General features: G+C 40.8%; 1 protein-coding gene across 3 annotated transcripts in view; it reads left to right on the forward strand.

The window, feature by feature from the left end:
- ELOVL6 (ELOVL fatty acid elongase 6) overlaps positions 1 to 14,638 on the forward strand; it is a 125,213-nt gene that overhangs the window by 65,807 nt on the left and 44,768 nt on the right. The window lies entirely within an intron of this gene.

A 14,638-nucleotide genomic window follows, 5' to 3' on the forward strand; every position in this document is an offset into this window, starting at 1 on the left:
ATGGAGACTACTGATTCCAGTAGGCCATAGTCCAAGTCTCCTATTCATCTGTCTCTGTGAATATCTTTGTCTTTATGTCTTTATTGCTATTGAACTCAATCAACAAGCAATTTCCATTTATCTAACAAGGAAGAAAGATACAGGCAACTAGTATGGTTGTGAAGTTTTTGGTTGGTTGGTTGGTTAATTTTTCAGGTGTCCACATATGATATTATACATACCCATTAAGTATGGCCCTGAGAATCCTGGCAAAATACCACTTTAGCTGTGGGTGTTGCAAAGTCAGGTCACCCCTAAACTAAACTAGAAAGAGAAAACTGTAGTAAGTGGACTAGTATTTGTTTGCAGAAGGAAATGATTAGTGATAGCAAGAAGGCATGGCACTGAAAAAAGACTTGCATTGTGTGCCAAGGCATACCAGTGTGACAGCCCATTCAGTGCTGAGTGGAACACGGTTGTCAGTGCTCTCACAGCTCAGTGAGTGATATACAGGCTGTGCTGGGCACACAGCAAAGAGCAATTTATGTATAAATTTGGAAAGCTTTGTAACATTTGGGGCATGTTCTGGAAAATGGCATCTTAGCAGGGGCCTTTTTCTTACCTCTCTTCCTCTCTGCCCCACCCCCCACACACTGTATGCTACGGAACCAACATGTTCATTTGTAGTCCTTACAAAAACAGTAAAAGAGCAACAAGAGTGAAAGGATGAAAGAGAATGTCTTCCTTAATTCAAAAGGCATTAATATAACTGAATTCATCAGGGATAACATCTGGTCATGACATGAAAGCAGTGGCACAGATTCACTGATGCTCTTATAAAAGCTGTAATTGTTTGAAGAAACTGGTAGAAGACAGTTTCCTGCATGTAGGTTTGAATACAGCAGGTACTCTTGACTTGAACTGCTTTTATCAAAAAGGCCTGGTAAGTGGTTATGTCCCATAAGATGCATTATTTTCATTGAAAAGAGCCTACTTTTCCATGTCCCCCAGTCTCTTAGGAAAAAAATGTTCTACTCTACAAGTTTCTAACATTTACTGTATGTGGTGTGGCAATTTCCCATTAATTCAAGACAAGCCTGCCTTTTTATTAGTCATTTTCTTCACCTGCCACATAGAGAGATTTATGCAACAGCCACAATACCGACTGTTTAAAAAGGTGCCAGTCAATATAATCACATCTACAGCTCGCAAATGATTTACAAGGCGCCAGTGTTTGCCAAGAAAAATAAAGACTTGAGAAAACTCTTGGGTTTTTTTTCCTTTTGTTCTACAACTGACCATAACTGTTAAGCTTTTCAACACCTTTGTTGCTTATGGAAACAGTAACCCCATACCATTTTGCTGGCTGCCACCTTAACAAGTATAATAAACCACGCCAATTGGATGTCTCTATGGATTTCATGCTGGATTATCTCTGGAATTTTTGGCTTAGATTTTCAAAGCAGTGTAAGGGGTTTGGACACCCAATTCTCAGTCAAATTAATTAATTCAATTTCTCATTTCCTAAAATAAGGTAATCAAACTGTTACAGAATTCCTGTCTGGAAATTTTCAAATGATCCAAACCACAAATTCAGACCTGGTTTGGATATTAAACAGAGCAATGACTGCAACAAATGTACAATAGGAGGACTTTACTCATGAATATGAGGTCAGAAAAATGTGGAATTGGAGGCTTCTACTGATTTTTCTCACTTTTTACATTTATTTTTAAAAAGGCTGCCTGATCCATAATTACCCATAACTTCTTAATTAACTAAAACTTATATTTATGAAGTGAATCATGAGAAAACCAAATTAAAAGTTACATAAAAAGCCACTGATGGACAGTCAGAGTAAAAAAAAAAAAAAAAATTCCTGGAGCTATATAATGTGATAAAATAAAGTATACCTACATCATATACTATTAGCTGTATAGTGTTCTATAGCTTGAGATACGTCTGTAGATTTACTATAGGAGCATGAATTGCCCTTGATGGCGGTGGGCATTCTGCTTAAAAATCACAACAGCACTCAGCCATTCACAAAGTTGGTTTTGAACTTTACACTGCTGTATTATCGCCTAGCTATTGGTGACTTCATTAAGTCCAATATTATGAGATGCTCATTTAAAAATTGAACAGAGCTACTTTTAAAGAAATAGCAATTTGTTGTGGCAGTTAATACCAGTTATTGCTTCCACCATAGTAGCAGACTGTTCCACTATAGTCTGTTCCATTATCGTTGTAATCACTTGCACCCTCACAGTCTGTTACCTTGTTTCTTAATCCCCTTTTGTATTTTCCATATTCTAACAGTTACTAATGGTTTGTGCACCAGGCTGGTAAAATGGGGGTTATACAATCCTTTTTGGATACACTAACATTGTTTTTTTTAATTTAGTACTTTAATAAGCTATATTCTTTATATTGCTATTTCTAAAGGATCCTTGAGCAAATGGGAATGTTTTATTATTTGTTTGATTAATATTCCATCCTACCATTCCTTGATTTCTGCCCCAAAATCTATTTTCTGGAAAGGGCATCTTAGAACAGCAGTGGAGCTAAAATTAAGGTTTAAGGGCCTGGTTCTGCAAATTCCTGCTCAGATGTGTAGGGGCTGTGTGAGAGCGAATAAGGGCTATCTGGGTGAATTAAGTACTGGCGGGATCAGTGTGAGGGAAATTGAGCACTAAGGGCAGGAAATTCATTCCAAGTCTGATAGACTGCAGAACTAAGATTTTACATTCCAATGAGGTGGTTGTAATGGAAGCTAAATGAGTTGTTGTTTTTTCCCCCATACCCATCATTATATCCTTGAATTCCTGACCAGCTGGGCTGTTCTGCTTGCTTAGCAGCCCAGTGAATAGAGACTGCTTCCACTTGAGACTGCTTCTCACTCTCAGGTGGTTGCCAGCCTCTCCACAAATGAGATGAAGTGGATTGAGATGGGTTTGGCTACTTCCGAAATGTATTGTCTTCACTGCTGGAGTTTTACTGGTTTCAGTGGTTCTGGATTTAATGGTGAAGCTGGAGGCTGTAATCTATTACATGGCTCTCATAGATTAGTGAAAGTCAACAGCAAGGAAATGTTGAGTTTGTTATTCATTACTGGGGATTTAACCCTCCTCTGGGAATACAAAGTGCCAACCCCCCTTAACCATGGTTAAATGCTTGTTCAAGAATACACCATCTTAATTACCTAACCAGTTAAGATTCGGGGCCAAATTCTCTGGTGCATTCAGTCTTTACTGGTCACATTAGAGGTAGTGGAGCTGCAAAGGAGAGGGTTGCCGCTTCCTAATCTAGGATGTGGTGTTTAGAGCTTTTTCAGGGCTACTGTAAATAGTGCCTGTCATAGTATCTTTCCCCAATCTGAACCTTAGAGTCCAAAAGTTGGGGTACTAGCATGAATTCCTCTAAGCTTAATTACCTGCTTAGATCTGATAAGCTGCCACCAGTCAGGAATTCCAGTGCCTGATACACTCTGGTCCCCCCAAAAACCTTCCCTGGGGACCCCAAGACCCAAATTCCTTGAGTCTCACAACAAAGGGGAATAAACTATTTCCCTTCCCCCTCCTTCCTTCCTCCCAGCTCTTTCCCGCCCTGGGTACACTAGGAGATCACCGTGATTCAAACTCCTTGAATCACCACACAGAGAGGAATGTTACCTCCCCCCCCACTTTTCCCTTCACCCAGAGGCAATACAGATTCAAACTCCGTGAATCTAAAACAAAGAGGAAATTCACCTTTCCCTTCTCCCCACCAATTCCCTTGTGAGTACAGACTCAATTCCCTTGAGCCTCAACAAGGGAAAAAAGTCAGACAGGTCTTAAAAGCAAAACTTTTAATAAAAAGAAAGAAAAAAGGTAAAAGTTATTTCTGCAATTTAGATGGTAAAAGTTACAGGGTCTGTCAGCTTATAGAAACTAGAGAAAAAGCCTCCTCCAGCAGAAATACAATTTAAAATACTTTCAGCCAAATACACATTAGAACTCTACCAGCCAGATACACATTAAATTTCTACCAGCCAGATACACATTTGCAAATAAAGAAAAAACAATCAAAAAGACTAAACTGCCTTTCTACCTTTTGTACTTACTAAATTTGAACAGAAGATTAGAGAGCCTGTAGGTACGTGCGGTTACTCTCAGAACCCAGAGAGAACAAAGCCAAACCCAGAAAACACAAACAAAGGCTTCTCTCCACCGAGATTTGAAAGTATCTTGTCTCCTGATTGGTCCCCTGGTCAGGTGTTTGGTTCCCTGTTTGTTAACCCTTTATAGGTAAAAGAGACATTAACCCTTAACTATCTGCTTATGACAGTGCCCCAGGTGGTGGTCTGCCTTTTAAACATTGCTGGAGCACAGCATGGTCTAGCCACATCCCTGATTTACTCCTGCTCTGCCCCCTGCACCAGCAGAATCCCCAGCTGGTAGCATAAGCAGTGCAAAGGTTTTGTAGCCAGGCTCAATGTTGAGTCCTTTTTCTCAAACCTTCCTTGTTGGTGGGGAAGGTTGAAAAGGTTGTGGCAAGATTTCTGCAGCACCGTCTGGATACCTCTAATTACCTATCAGCCACGTTTTAGGTCTGGGTACTCTACAGTGATTTAATTAGTAATCTTGGTCACTGATTTCCTCCTGGCAATGAAGGAAGATTAGGAGTCCTGTCAGATTTTCTTAGATCTGTCAAGAAGCCCTTGATACTGATGACCACAGGGTGCTGCGGGCATGCTTCCAGGACCTGTCAGAATGGTGGGTCTGTTCTTTGGCAGCTCTGTTCTTTCTTTCCTGAGAGGTGTGAGCAAGTATTCTTGGATAATTGGTCACCCACTCCAAGGGTTCTCACCTGAAGATTCTGTTGTGTCACCTCTCTGCTTCAGTGTATATGTGAGGTTATTATGATAGATAGCAAGTTGCTTTGTGCTGCAGTGCTATCATTATGATGACACCCTGTAACTGAGCCTTAGTAGGTCACAACTGACAATGCCAAATTTGGGACGAACTGCTGAGAAATAGGGCAAACACAGCCCAAAACTGGTGGTTATTTTTAATAAGATATACCAAACCAACCACGAAAGTAAACTGCTGTTTCACCACACTGGCTGACAAGAAAATATGATGGCAGTTTTCTCAGGCATTCCAGTTTGTATATTACCACCAAAAACACTATATTCAGAAATGAGTGGTTCTTTACAATCAGTCTCATCAAATAGGTTTTTCTGATCCCAAAGGACCAACCACACACCCAGGTCAATACAGAACTTAGATCTGACTCAAAAAAGCACACGGATTCCAGTCCTTTAGTATCTAAAATTTAAAGGTTTATTTATAAAAAGAAAAGAAAGAAAGAGTTAAAATTGGGTAACGGAATTAATTACATACAGTGAGGACAAAGTTATTGGTTTAGGCTTGTAGCAGTAATGGAATAAACAGCTGACTTAAGTCAAGTCTCTGGAATTCATCCACAGCTCAGATGGGTTATTTAGTCTTCTGTTCGGTTTATTTAGTCTTCTGCTTCAGTTTTTAGCAAAGTTCCTCCAGAGGTAAGAAGCAGAATTGAAGACAAAATGGAGGTGTTTTCAGGGCCTTTTATAGCTTTCGCTATGTGAAGGGCATCCCATTGTTCTTATTGTGGGAAATTACAGCACCAAGATGGAGTTTGGAATTACACGGGCAAGTCACACGTTCATGTCGAATTTCCCCTCAGTCCTTGCGGGAAGCCATTACATACACTCCAGACAGCAAGTTTACATGACAGTCCACTCAGTGTAAGTGGGTGTCTTCCATAGTCCATTGTCAACCAAGTGTTTCTTGATGAACCACTTAATTTGAACAGTTCCTTCCAGATGTGCTGGCTAGCTGCCTTGTGGGTGTTACCCCAGGAGCCAACATTTAAAATCCAAGTATAGAGCCAATACTTATAACTTCACATACAAAAATGATACATTCATACAGATAGTATAATCATAACCAGCACAATATAACCTTTTCATAGACACCTCAGTCAGCAACCCTTGTACAATATTTTCTGCAAATTTATCACAGTGGTTACAACAGTGATCACAAACCCATATCTATGTTGTCTTTTACTAATATCCAGACAGTGCAGATGTCTTGCTTTCCTGGCCAGTTCCTCCATCCAATTTTTTTTTTTTTGGTAAATTGATCTTCTAATTTATATTTTTCATGCATGCTTTTATTTTGGTTGTCCAAGGATAACATTCTAGATCTGAATGAGTTAATATGCAAACATTTCCCAAATACCTTCCATCAATTTTGCATGAATAAACTTGAACATATCTTTGGATGCCCCTGTTGGTAAGGTTGGTGTGTGATTTTTGAGAAAGTCTTCGGTGTCCCTTTATATTACTTTGGAGTAAGTCATGTTAACCCTCCTGAAAAAGAAGAGGCCCTTGCATGACATTTTTCACAATCCAGCGGTAGCTGTGACAATATTTCTGAGCAAGTGCCCCTAAATGTTGTAAATGGTCATTGTCTGTTGGAGAGTCGGTCACTTACGACAGTTATACAATCAGCTTGCTGCTGACTTTTATCATTAAATATCCTATGTTCCATTTGGGGTAATTACATTTTTCCTACCTTCATTCCCTTGCCATTTCAATAGATACTGTCATTTAAACTGCTTAAGAGTTACTGTTGCTGTTGCAGTGGTAGAGGACTGACATTTCCATCACAGTGCATTGAATCTAGCACAGGTACTATGGCAAAGACAACCTTATTCAAACTTCATTGGTATGTTGTTTGTAGTGTACCAAATTGTGCCATTTTAATTAAACATTCCATGCCAAGAGTCCCTGAGGCACCTACATTTCAACCACCTAAATCCTGGCAATCCAGCAGCTTGGCACATCTCATGCATAAGCCCCAGTGGAATTCACAAACTAGGCGTTCCCCCTCCTAAGTTGCCTTTGGGGCCTCACCCGATAGATGTGCTCAGAGCATACATAAACCCATACAAGAGATGACTGAGGAGGAGGAGATGGTGCCCCCCAACTAGTTAGAGCACTCATCCAGGACATGGGAGATCCATGTTCAGATCCCCACTCTGCGTCATGAAGAAGGAACTTGAATTTCATCACCTACCTCCCAGGGCACTGCCATAACCATAATCACCGTAGGGGTCCACTATAGACTACCAACTCAGGAGGAAGAGGTGGAGGAGGAATTTCTAGAACAAATAACAGAAAAACCCAAACACACAAGACCTAGTAGTATAAAACACAAAATGTGCAATAAGTTCTTGGAGTGCATTAGGGAGAACTTCTTGTTTCAGAAAGTGGACAAAGTGAGCAGGGAAACAATATTTTAGATTTGATTCTGAGTGACTGGGAGGAATTGGTTGTGCATCTGAAGATTGAAGGCAATTTGAGTGAAAGTGATCATGAAATAATCAGCTTTCATGATTTTAAGGAAAGGAAAGAGTGAGCAGCAGAATAAGGACAATGGACTTCAAAAAAGAAGACATTAGACTCGGAATTGGTAGATAAGGTCCCAGGGGAAGAAAATCTGAGGGAAAAGGGAGCACAGAAGAGCTGGCAATTTCTTGTAGTCAAAAATAAAGGCACAATAGCAAATCATTTCAATGCGAAGGAAAGCTTTGAAGAAGAATGAGAGGCCAACATGGCTCCATTGCGAGCTCTTTAAGGACCAGAAAAAATAAAAAAAAATCCTACAATAAAGTGGAAACATAGACAAATAGCTAAAAAAGAGTATAAAAGAATAGCACAAGCATATAAGGACAAAGTCAAAAAGGCTAAAGCACAAAATGAGTTTCACTTAACTCATGAGGAACATAACAAGGAACATAACAGGCAATAAGAAGATATTCTGTAAATACATTCGGAGCAAGAGAAAGATGAAGGAGAGTGCAGGTGCACTACTTAGTGGGAAAGCAGAGCTAACAACAGATGACATCAAGAAAGCAAAGGTTTTAATGTCTATTTTGCTTCAGTCTTCACTAAAAAGGTTAATTATGACCAGATACTTAATAACCTAAAGGAGGAAATGCAAGCTAGAGTAGGAAAAAAACAGGTAAAGTAAAGTTATGTGTATTCAAGTCAGCAGAGCCTGATTAAACTGTGTGGTAACTTGTATCTCTGTATCAGTGTGGTATCTTGTATCTCTGGCAATTACACTGTATATCGTCTCTAAAGAGATGGCAAAAGCAGCCAGCTTAGGCTGCTTGTCCTTTGCTGAAGATATTACAGTGTAGTCTGGGGATTATGCAACCTGGAAATACCCCTTTCAGAAGGGAGAGAGGCATGTGTCTCCATCCAGGAGAGGCAGCAACTGGGGAGCCAGAAGCCTAGAGTGGGTGACCTTGCTGGACCATGAAGGAGGGGGATACTGGCCCTGAACTGTGACAATATTCTCATAAGCAAGCTAGGGAAATGTGGTCTAGATTAAATTACTATAAAGTAATTACTGTGTAACAAGTTGAAAAATAGTACTCAAAAAGTAGTTATCAGTGGTTCGCTGTCAAACTGGGAGGATGTATTTAGTAGGATCCCACAGAGGTCCGGCCCGGGTCTAGTACTATTCAACATTTTCACTAAAATATTGGATAATGGAGGGGAGGGTATGCTTATAAAATGTGCAGATAATACCAAGCTAGGAGGGGTTGGTAGCACTTTGGAGGACAGGATTAGAATTCAAGATGACCTTGACAAATTGGAGAACTGGTCTGAAAACAACCAGATGAAATTCAATAAAGGCAAACAAAGTACTTCACCCTGGAATAACTGGGTAGGTGGTAGTACTGCTGAAAAGGAGTGGGGGATTATAGAGGATCACAGATGGAAAATGAGCCAACAACGTGATGCAGTTGTGAAAAAGGCTGATATCGTTCTGGGGTGTATTAATCTTTATACCAAAGACAAGTGTTGTTTGTAAGACACAGGAGGTAAATGTGTCTATTCAGCAGTGGAGAGGTCTCAGCTGGAGTAGTATGTTCAGTTTTAGGCACTACACTTTATGAAGATGTGGACAAACTGGAGAGAGTCCAGAGGAGAGCAACCAAAATGATAAAAGGTTTTGAAAAAAACAACGTATGAGGAAAGGTTAAAAATACTGGGAATGTTTAGTCCTGAGAAAAGAAGACTGAAGGGGGGACATGATAAGTGTAAGAGACCAGGCCATAGGCAATCTAGCCTAGCAGTTACCAAGTCAAGGACTATCACAAGACAGCAGTCAGCAATCAGAGATCAGAGTAATCGCTAGAGCCATGGTCAAATAGGCAAGAGTCAGTCCCAGAGTCAGAGACCAGAGAGGGCTACCAGGCTAGAACCAGGAGGCAAGAGTCATGGTGAGAATCAGGCTGGGGTCAGAGACTGGAGATTAGCAAGAAAGGTATGGTGTGGCGTCACAGCAGGCCAGAAGTCTACATGGTTACCCAGACAACTTCCTGGGCCATCCTCGACAGTTAAATAGTGACCATGGACCAATCAGAAGGCTACAGAGTGCTGTTTCTCTGGTCCCTTTGGGTGATACTTCCTGTGGCACCTAATCTCCACAGTGCTCCAGTGGCCTCCTGATGGTGATGTGGGAATGTTAGCTGCCCCAGGCTGCAGCCCCAGCTTCTAGTCCTGCAGATCCTTACAATAATAGTCTTCAAATATGTTAAAGGCTGTTATAATGAGAACTGTGATCAATTATTCTCCACGTCCACTGAAGGTAGGATAAGTAGTAATGGGCCTAATCTACTACAAGGGAGATTTTGTTTAGGTATTAGGAAAAACTTTCTAACTCTAAGGATAGTTCAGCACTGAAACAGGTTACCTAGGGATGTTGTGGAACCCCCATCACTGGAGGATTTTAAAAACAGGTTATACCAACATGTCAGGGGTGGTTATGTTTACTTGGTCCTGCCTCAGCATAGCAGGGGTGAAGGACTAGATGACCTCTCGAGGTCCCTTTCAGCCCTACATTTCTACGATTTTTTGTCTGCGTAGGCCGCTCTGTGTTCATTGTGCTAGCTTCTGTGAAGCCCATTCTTAGGTGCCCAACTCTCCCTATGCATTGTACCTAATTCCATTGGATGGCACAGTGTCTGGATGCAGAGTGCAGAGGATTGCAAAGCATAAGTCTCCTTTGTGAATCTGACCAAAGTGTTTAAAGGAGCTGGTCCTGGGAAAGATTTGGGCCTGAAGGGTCACTTGGACACTGAGCATGTGGAAAAACTCCAGGCACAAATGCCTGGAAGTTTCTGCAGAGATAAAAAAGAGGGAAGGACTCCAGATAGGAAAGCCTGACCGTGGATGCTCAGAAGAGAGCAGGGAGTGTTTCAAGGAGTCTAGGGTGGGCTGAGGGGAATGGCTGATCAGAGCCTGCGAAGGGCTGAAAAGCTGTGCCCACCCTGGAAAATTAAAAGCAGACAGACCAGACCTCAGGGAGGTGGGGCTGTGCCAGCCTGAGACTGGTGTGGAAGAGACTTTATTTTGGGTTTGTTTTATGCTAATAAACCAGATCCCAGGAAGGGGTGGGGTGTTGTGTCACAAGCCTTTGTGTAGTCATGGAGGAGGCTGAGTGAAGGAGAAACTGAGGCAAGGTACACCAATGTCACTTCAGGCCATGAGGAGGTTCTCAAGAGGTGGTTGACTTTATTACAGGAGCCTTTTGGATCTTACATAAATGTAAAGTTTTTATCTTTAAAATGAAAAACAGATCATTAAATGAGAATAGCTCGAAAAGAATTTGATTACTTTGCTATTGAACTGCTTTATGGGGACACAGGAATATTGACAATGGGATGGAGATCTAAATTTTTTTTATTGTATCTATAAAATATGCCTCTACCTGTAGATATGTTAATTGAATAACCTCTGGTGAAACTCAGGTACAAATGGTGTCCTTGTCTCCAAGTTCAGCTGCAGTTGTATCTGTTTATTACACAACCTTGAAGCTAGTAAATGGCAGAAGTTTAAATGAAAGCAGATAATATTAAAAGTGCACTAGAGCTACAGTGACGGACGTATATTATCTTCCTTGCTGGTATTCTACGTTGTGCCAGCCCTATAGTGATGAGGAGACAACGCCAGCAATGTCTTGAGAATGCAATAATATGTCGAAGGAGAAATAATGTTTATCACCGCTGCCTCTTTTATAACAGGGAGTCTTGGTGTAAGATGCAGGGTAAATTCTCAGTGTAATGTGCAAAGATTTAGCTACACAAATTCCTGTTAACTTAAATGGGAACTATGTGTGACTAAATCTCTCTGCATGCTGAACTCTAATATTGCAGGGATGTTCATTGTTTCGTGGGCCCAGATTCTGTTTAGTTACATGGGTGAAAATCCCAAGTAACTGTACAAAAACATGGTTACTTAAGGATTTATACCAAAGACGAGATCAGAATCAAACCCATAACTGGAAGACATGGACCCATTATCCAGTGCTCTGCAACTTGTATAAATAGTGTTTCTATCAGACTCTGGTAGTCTAAGGTACATCTACGCTGCATGCTCCTTTTAGCAATGTGTAGTTTATATTCGCATGTAAGTGCCCTAGCATGGGTATAAATAGCAGTGTGTAGCTGTGAGACATAGCTTAGGTGAGTAGAGTAAAAACATGCCTGATGGGTGTTGGTATGTACGCGAGTACATATTCTCCATGGCTCTCATCTTGCCCAAGCCATGCCTCTGTTTACACTGTTGTTTTTAGCAGGATAGTGTCCCACTGCCTGCTTGCTGCTGGAGCCCTTCCCTGCCACAGAGGAAGGCTCTGGCAGGGAGGTTTCCCCACTGCCTCCCTCTTCCAGAGCCTTTCCTCCATGTAGTGAAAGGCTCCAGCAATGAGGAGCTGCTGAAGACTTTCCCCACTACCATAGTCGTTCACTGACACATGTATCTACATAGCACAGTGTGGGCACAGCTTGCTTTTCACTGCTGCGTGTACTATACATATACTACATGCTGCCACCAGTAGTGTGAAGTGTACCCATACCCTCAGACCTCTGTGAGGGTGAAGTTTTGACGTATGAGGTCAAATTTTAAAAAGGCATGTAAGAACAGAGGAAAACTGGGACAAATCCCAAGATGCAACTGATTTGCCTTTAGTAATAACTAATCCTTGGCAAACTAGCTGTTAAAATAGAGTATCTAGTAATGTACTTGGTGAATGGTTTCCTAATTCAATTGGTTATCTGCACTCATGCTGTAATTGACTCTTGGGAATACCTTGTAACTTCTGAGTATGTAGGGATGTAACTTATTCTATTTAAAAATCTGGTGTGAGTGATGGCCATGATTTTTATTGTGATGTCCTGATCATTTGTGAATTCAGAATTAGATCCTTTCACTTGAATCTCATGTGTGGTGGTAAAGTTCTATTCCTTCTCTTAATTTCTATTAGCATCTGCACACTAAAAAGAGAAAAGCAAGAATGATTAGTTTTAATCCCTAACCATATTTGCTATATTCTTTCCTAAATGCAGACTTAATTATTGCGAATCTTTCTACAAAATGTATGTTCTGCAAGCTTGATCATAAATATCCTCTTTTAAATAATGATAAATGTATCATATATAACAATCAGGGAGCTGTAAGAGGTGAGCCACATTCCACTGCACATTTACCCTGCCCCTAAGTCTCTCTTCTCTGCATGTGTATAGTGTCTATTTAAACTGCACACTAGTCCAGACACAGAAGGATGTTTACAAAGTCTAAAATTCTGTGGATCCTATGCAAGTAATAGAAGAAGTAATACAACTCCAGTGTTTAGAACTGGGTATCACCGTCAAGGTACATATTGTGTCTTATACTAAAGGCCTGATTTCATTCTCACAGTGGTGTAAACCAGGAGTAACTCCATACATTTCCGTGGAATTTCACTGATTTGAGAGGGTAATCAAGCTCTTGCTATTGAACATCCTGTTCAATTAAATGTTTATCAAATTATTGCTGAGATCTTGATATTGAAAGACAGATTTGTTCTATGTGTTTTAAATAGCTACCTACCTGTGACAGTCTGTACCCCTATGTTCACCCATTTTATAGAACTATGATAAATCTTGTACAAAGTATGCCTGTAAGGTATCATTTGAAAACTCATAATTTGCTAATCAGTATGGCCCTGTTAAAGTATCTGTGGTAACACTGTATGTTAAGTTATCAGAATCTACTATACGATATCTACTAAGACATGTCACAAGTCTGGAAAGCAGTCACAAACCAGTTCTCCAGAGACAAAAGGCTAGCCAGAGCCTCAGCCAGGTGTCAAAATCAAATGGACCATCACCTTGTTAAGTGGCCATTCTTTAGGAGGAAAGAGGATGTGGGCAAAAATCTACATCTTGACAGAGGAACAGCTGTCTTTGTCTCCTGAACCTCAGCTGGAGAAGATTCTCCAAGAAGAGAATTAACTATAGGAAGGGAGAACAGATGCCCCAAATGATCTCTCCCTCCCTGTCTACCCACGGCATTGACAACATGTGACGAACAAAGGAAGTAGCATTGTACTGGGAGAGGAATCCTGACTGAAAGGACTTCAGCCTGTAAGGGCTGGTCTACACTGGGAGAGGGGGTATCGATCTAAGATACGCAACTTCAGCTTTTGTGAATAGCATAGCTGAAGTCAAAGTATCTTAGATCGATTTACTTCGGGTCCTCATGGTGCGGGATCGACGTCTGCAGCTCCCCGTGTCAACTCCGCTACCGCCATTCGCTCCGGTGGAGTTCCGGAGTCGACAGGAGAGCGTTCGGGGACCGATATATCACATCAAGATGAGACGCAATATATCGATCCCCGAAAAATCGATCGCTACCCACCAATACGGCAGGTAGTCTGGACGTACCCTAAGATTGCCACAACATGTAGTGAGAGAGACTTTGCTTTAATGCCTGACTCAACAAGTTAGAGAATTCAGTTTCATTTTACTTTTTTCTTGTAATCAGTCTTGACTTTTATGCCTCATTACTTGTAGTCCCTTAAAACCTATATTTCTGTAGTTAACACATTTGTTTTATTGTTTTATCTAAACCAGTGTGTTTGGGAAACACCATTTGGGATAACAGGGTTTGTGCATAACAAACTTTATGCGAGTTTTAATGTCCAGGAGAGATCTGGGCAGTATAAGATGCACTTTTCTGGGGGAAAGACTGGGAATTTGCTGGTGTTGCTCTGCAGCGTAATTCAAAACTGGCTGACTATAGCACTCACACAATACAACTGGGATTAATTTACATGCTGAAGGCTGTGTGTGAGCAGACCAGGAATGGTAGCTCAAAGCAAAGCAGTGTAAACGGCATCCCAGGTTCATCAGTCCAGATTATACTCTGTCATGCTAGCATTTTGAAAGCCAGTTTCTATTAGAAATCTAGTGAATGGGGAAACATTGTGAGGCTGACTCCTGTTTGTATAGTATTTTCCTGGTAGCGTGTTCCTTGGAAGAATCTTATTAATGAGTGCACTTTCCCACGTGAGTGACTTTCATTGTCACTGCTCTAAATATAAATGTCACAGGACATTTTGCTGTAGGCATAAACCACATTATTCTGACATGCATATCAGATTGGTCTTCTGATATATTTCCCTCCTTTAAAATTCTTAAGTACTGTAGAAATAGTTACAGATTTGCGTATTTACTTTCCAGAGTTATAGTTACTATTTATTATATAAAGCTGACAAATCTGTACAGAGAATC

This window comes from Gopherus flavomarginatus, chromosome 3 (assembly GCF_025201925.1).
Source record: "Gopherus flavomarginatus isolate rGopFla2 chromosome 3, rGopFla2.mat.asm, whole genome shotgun sequence".
NCBI lineage: Eukaryota > Metazoa > Chordata > Testudines > Testudinidae > Gopherus > Gopherus flavomarginatus.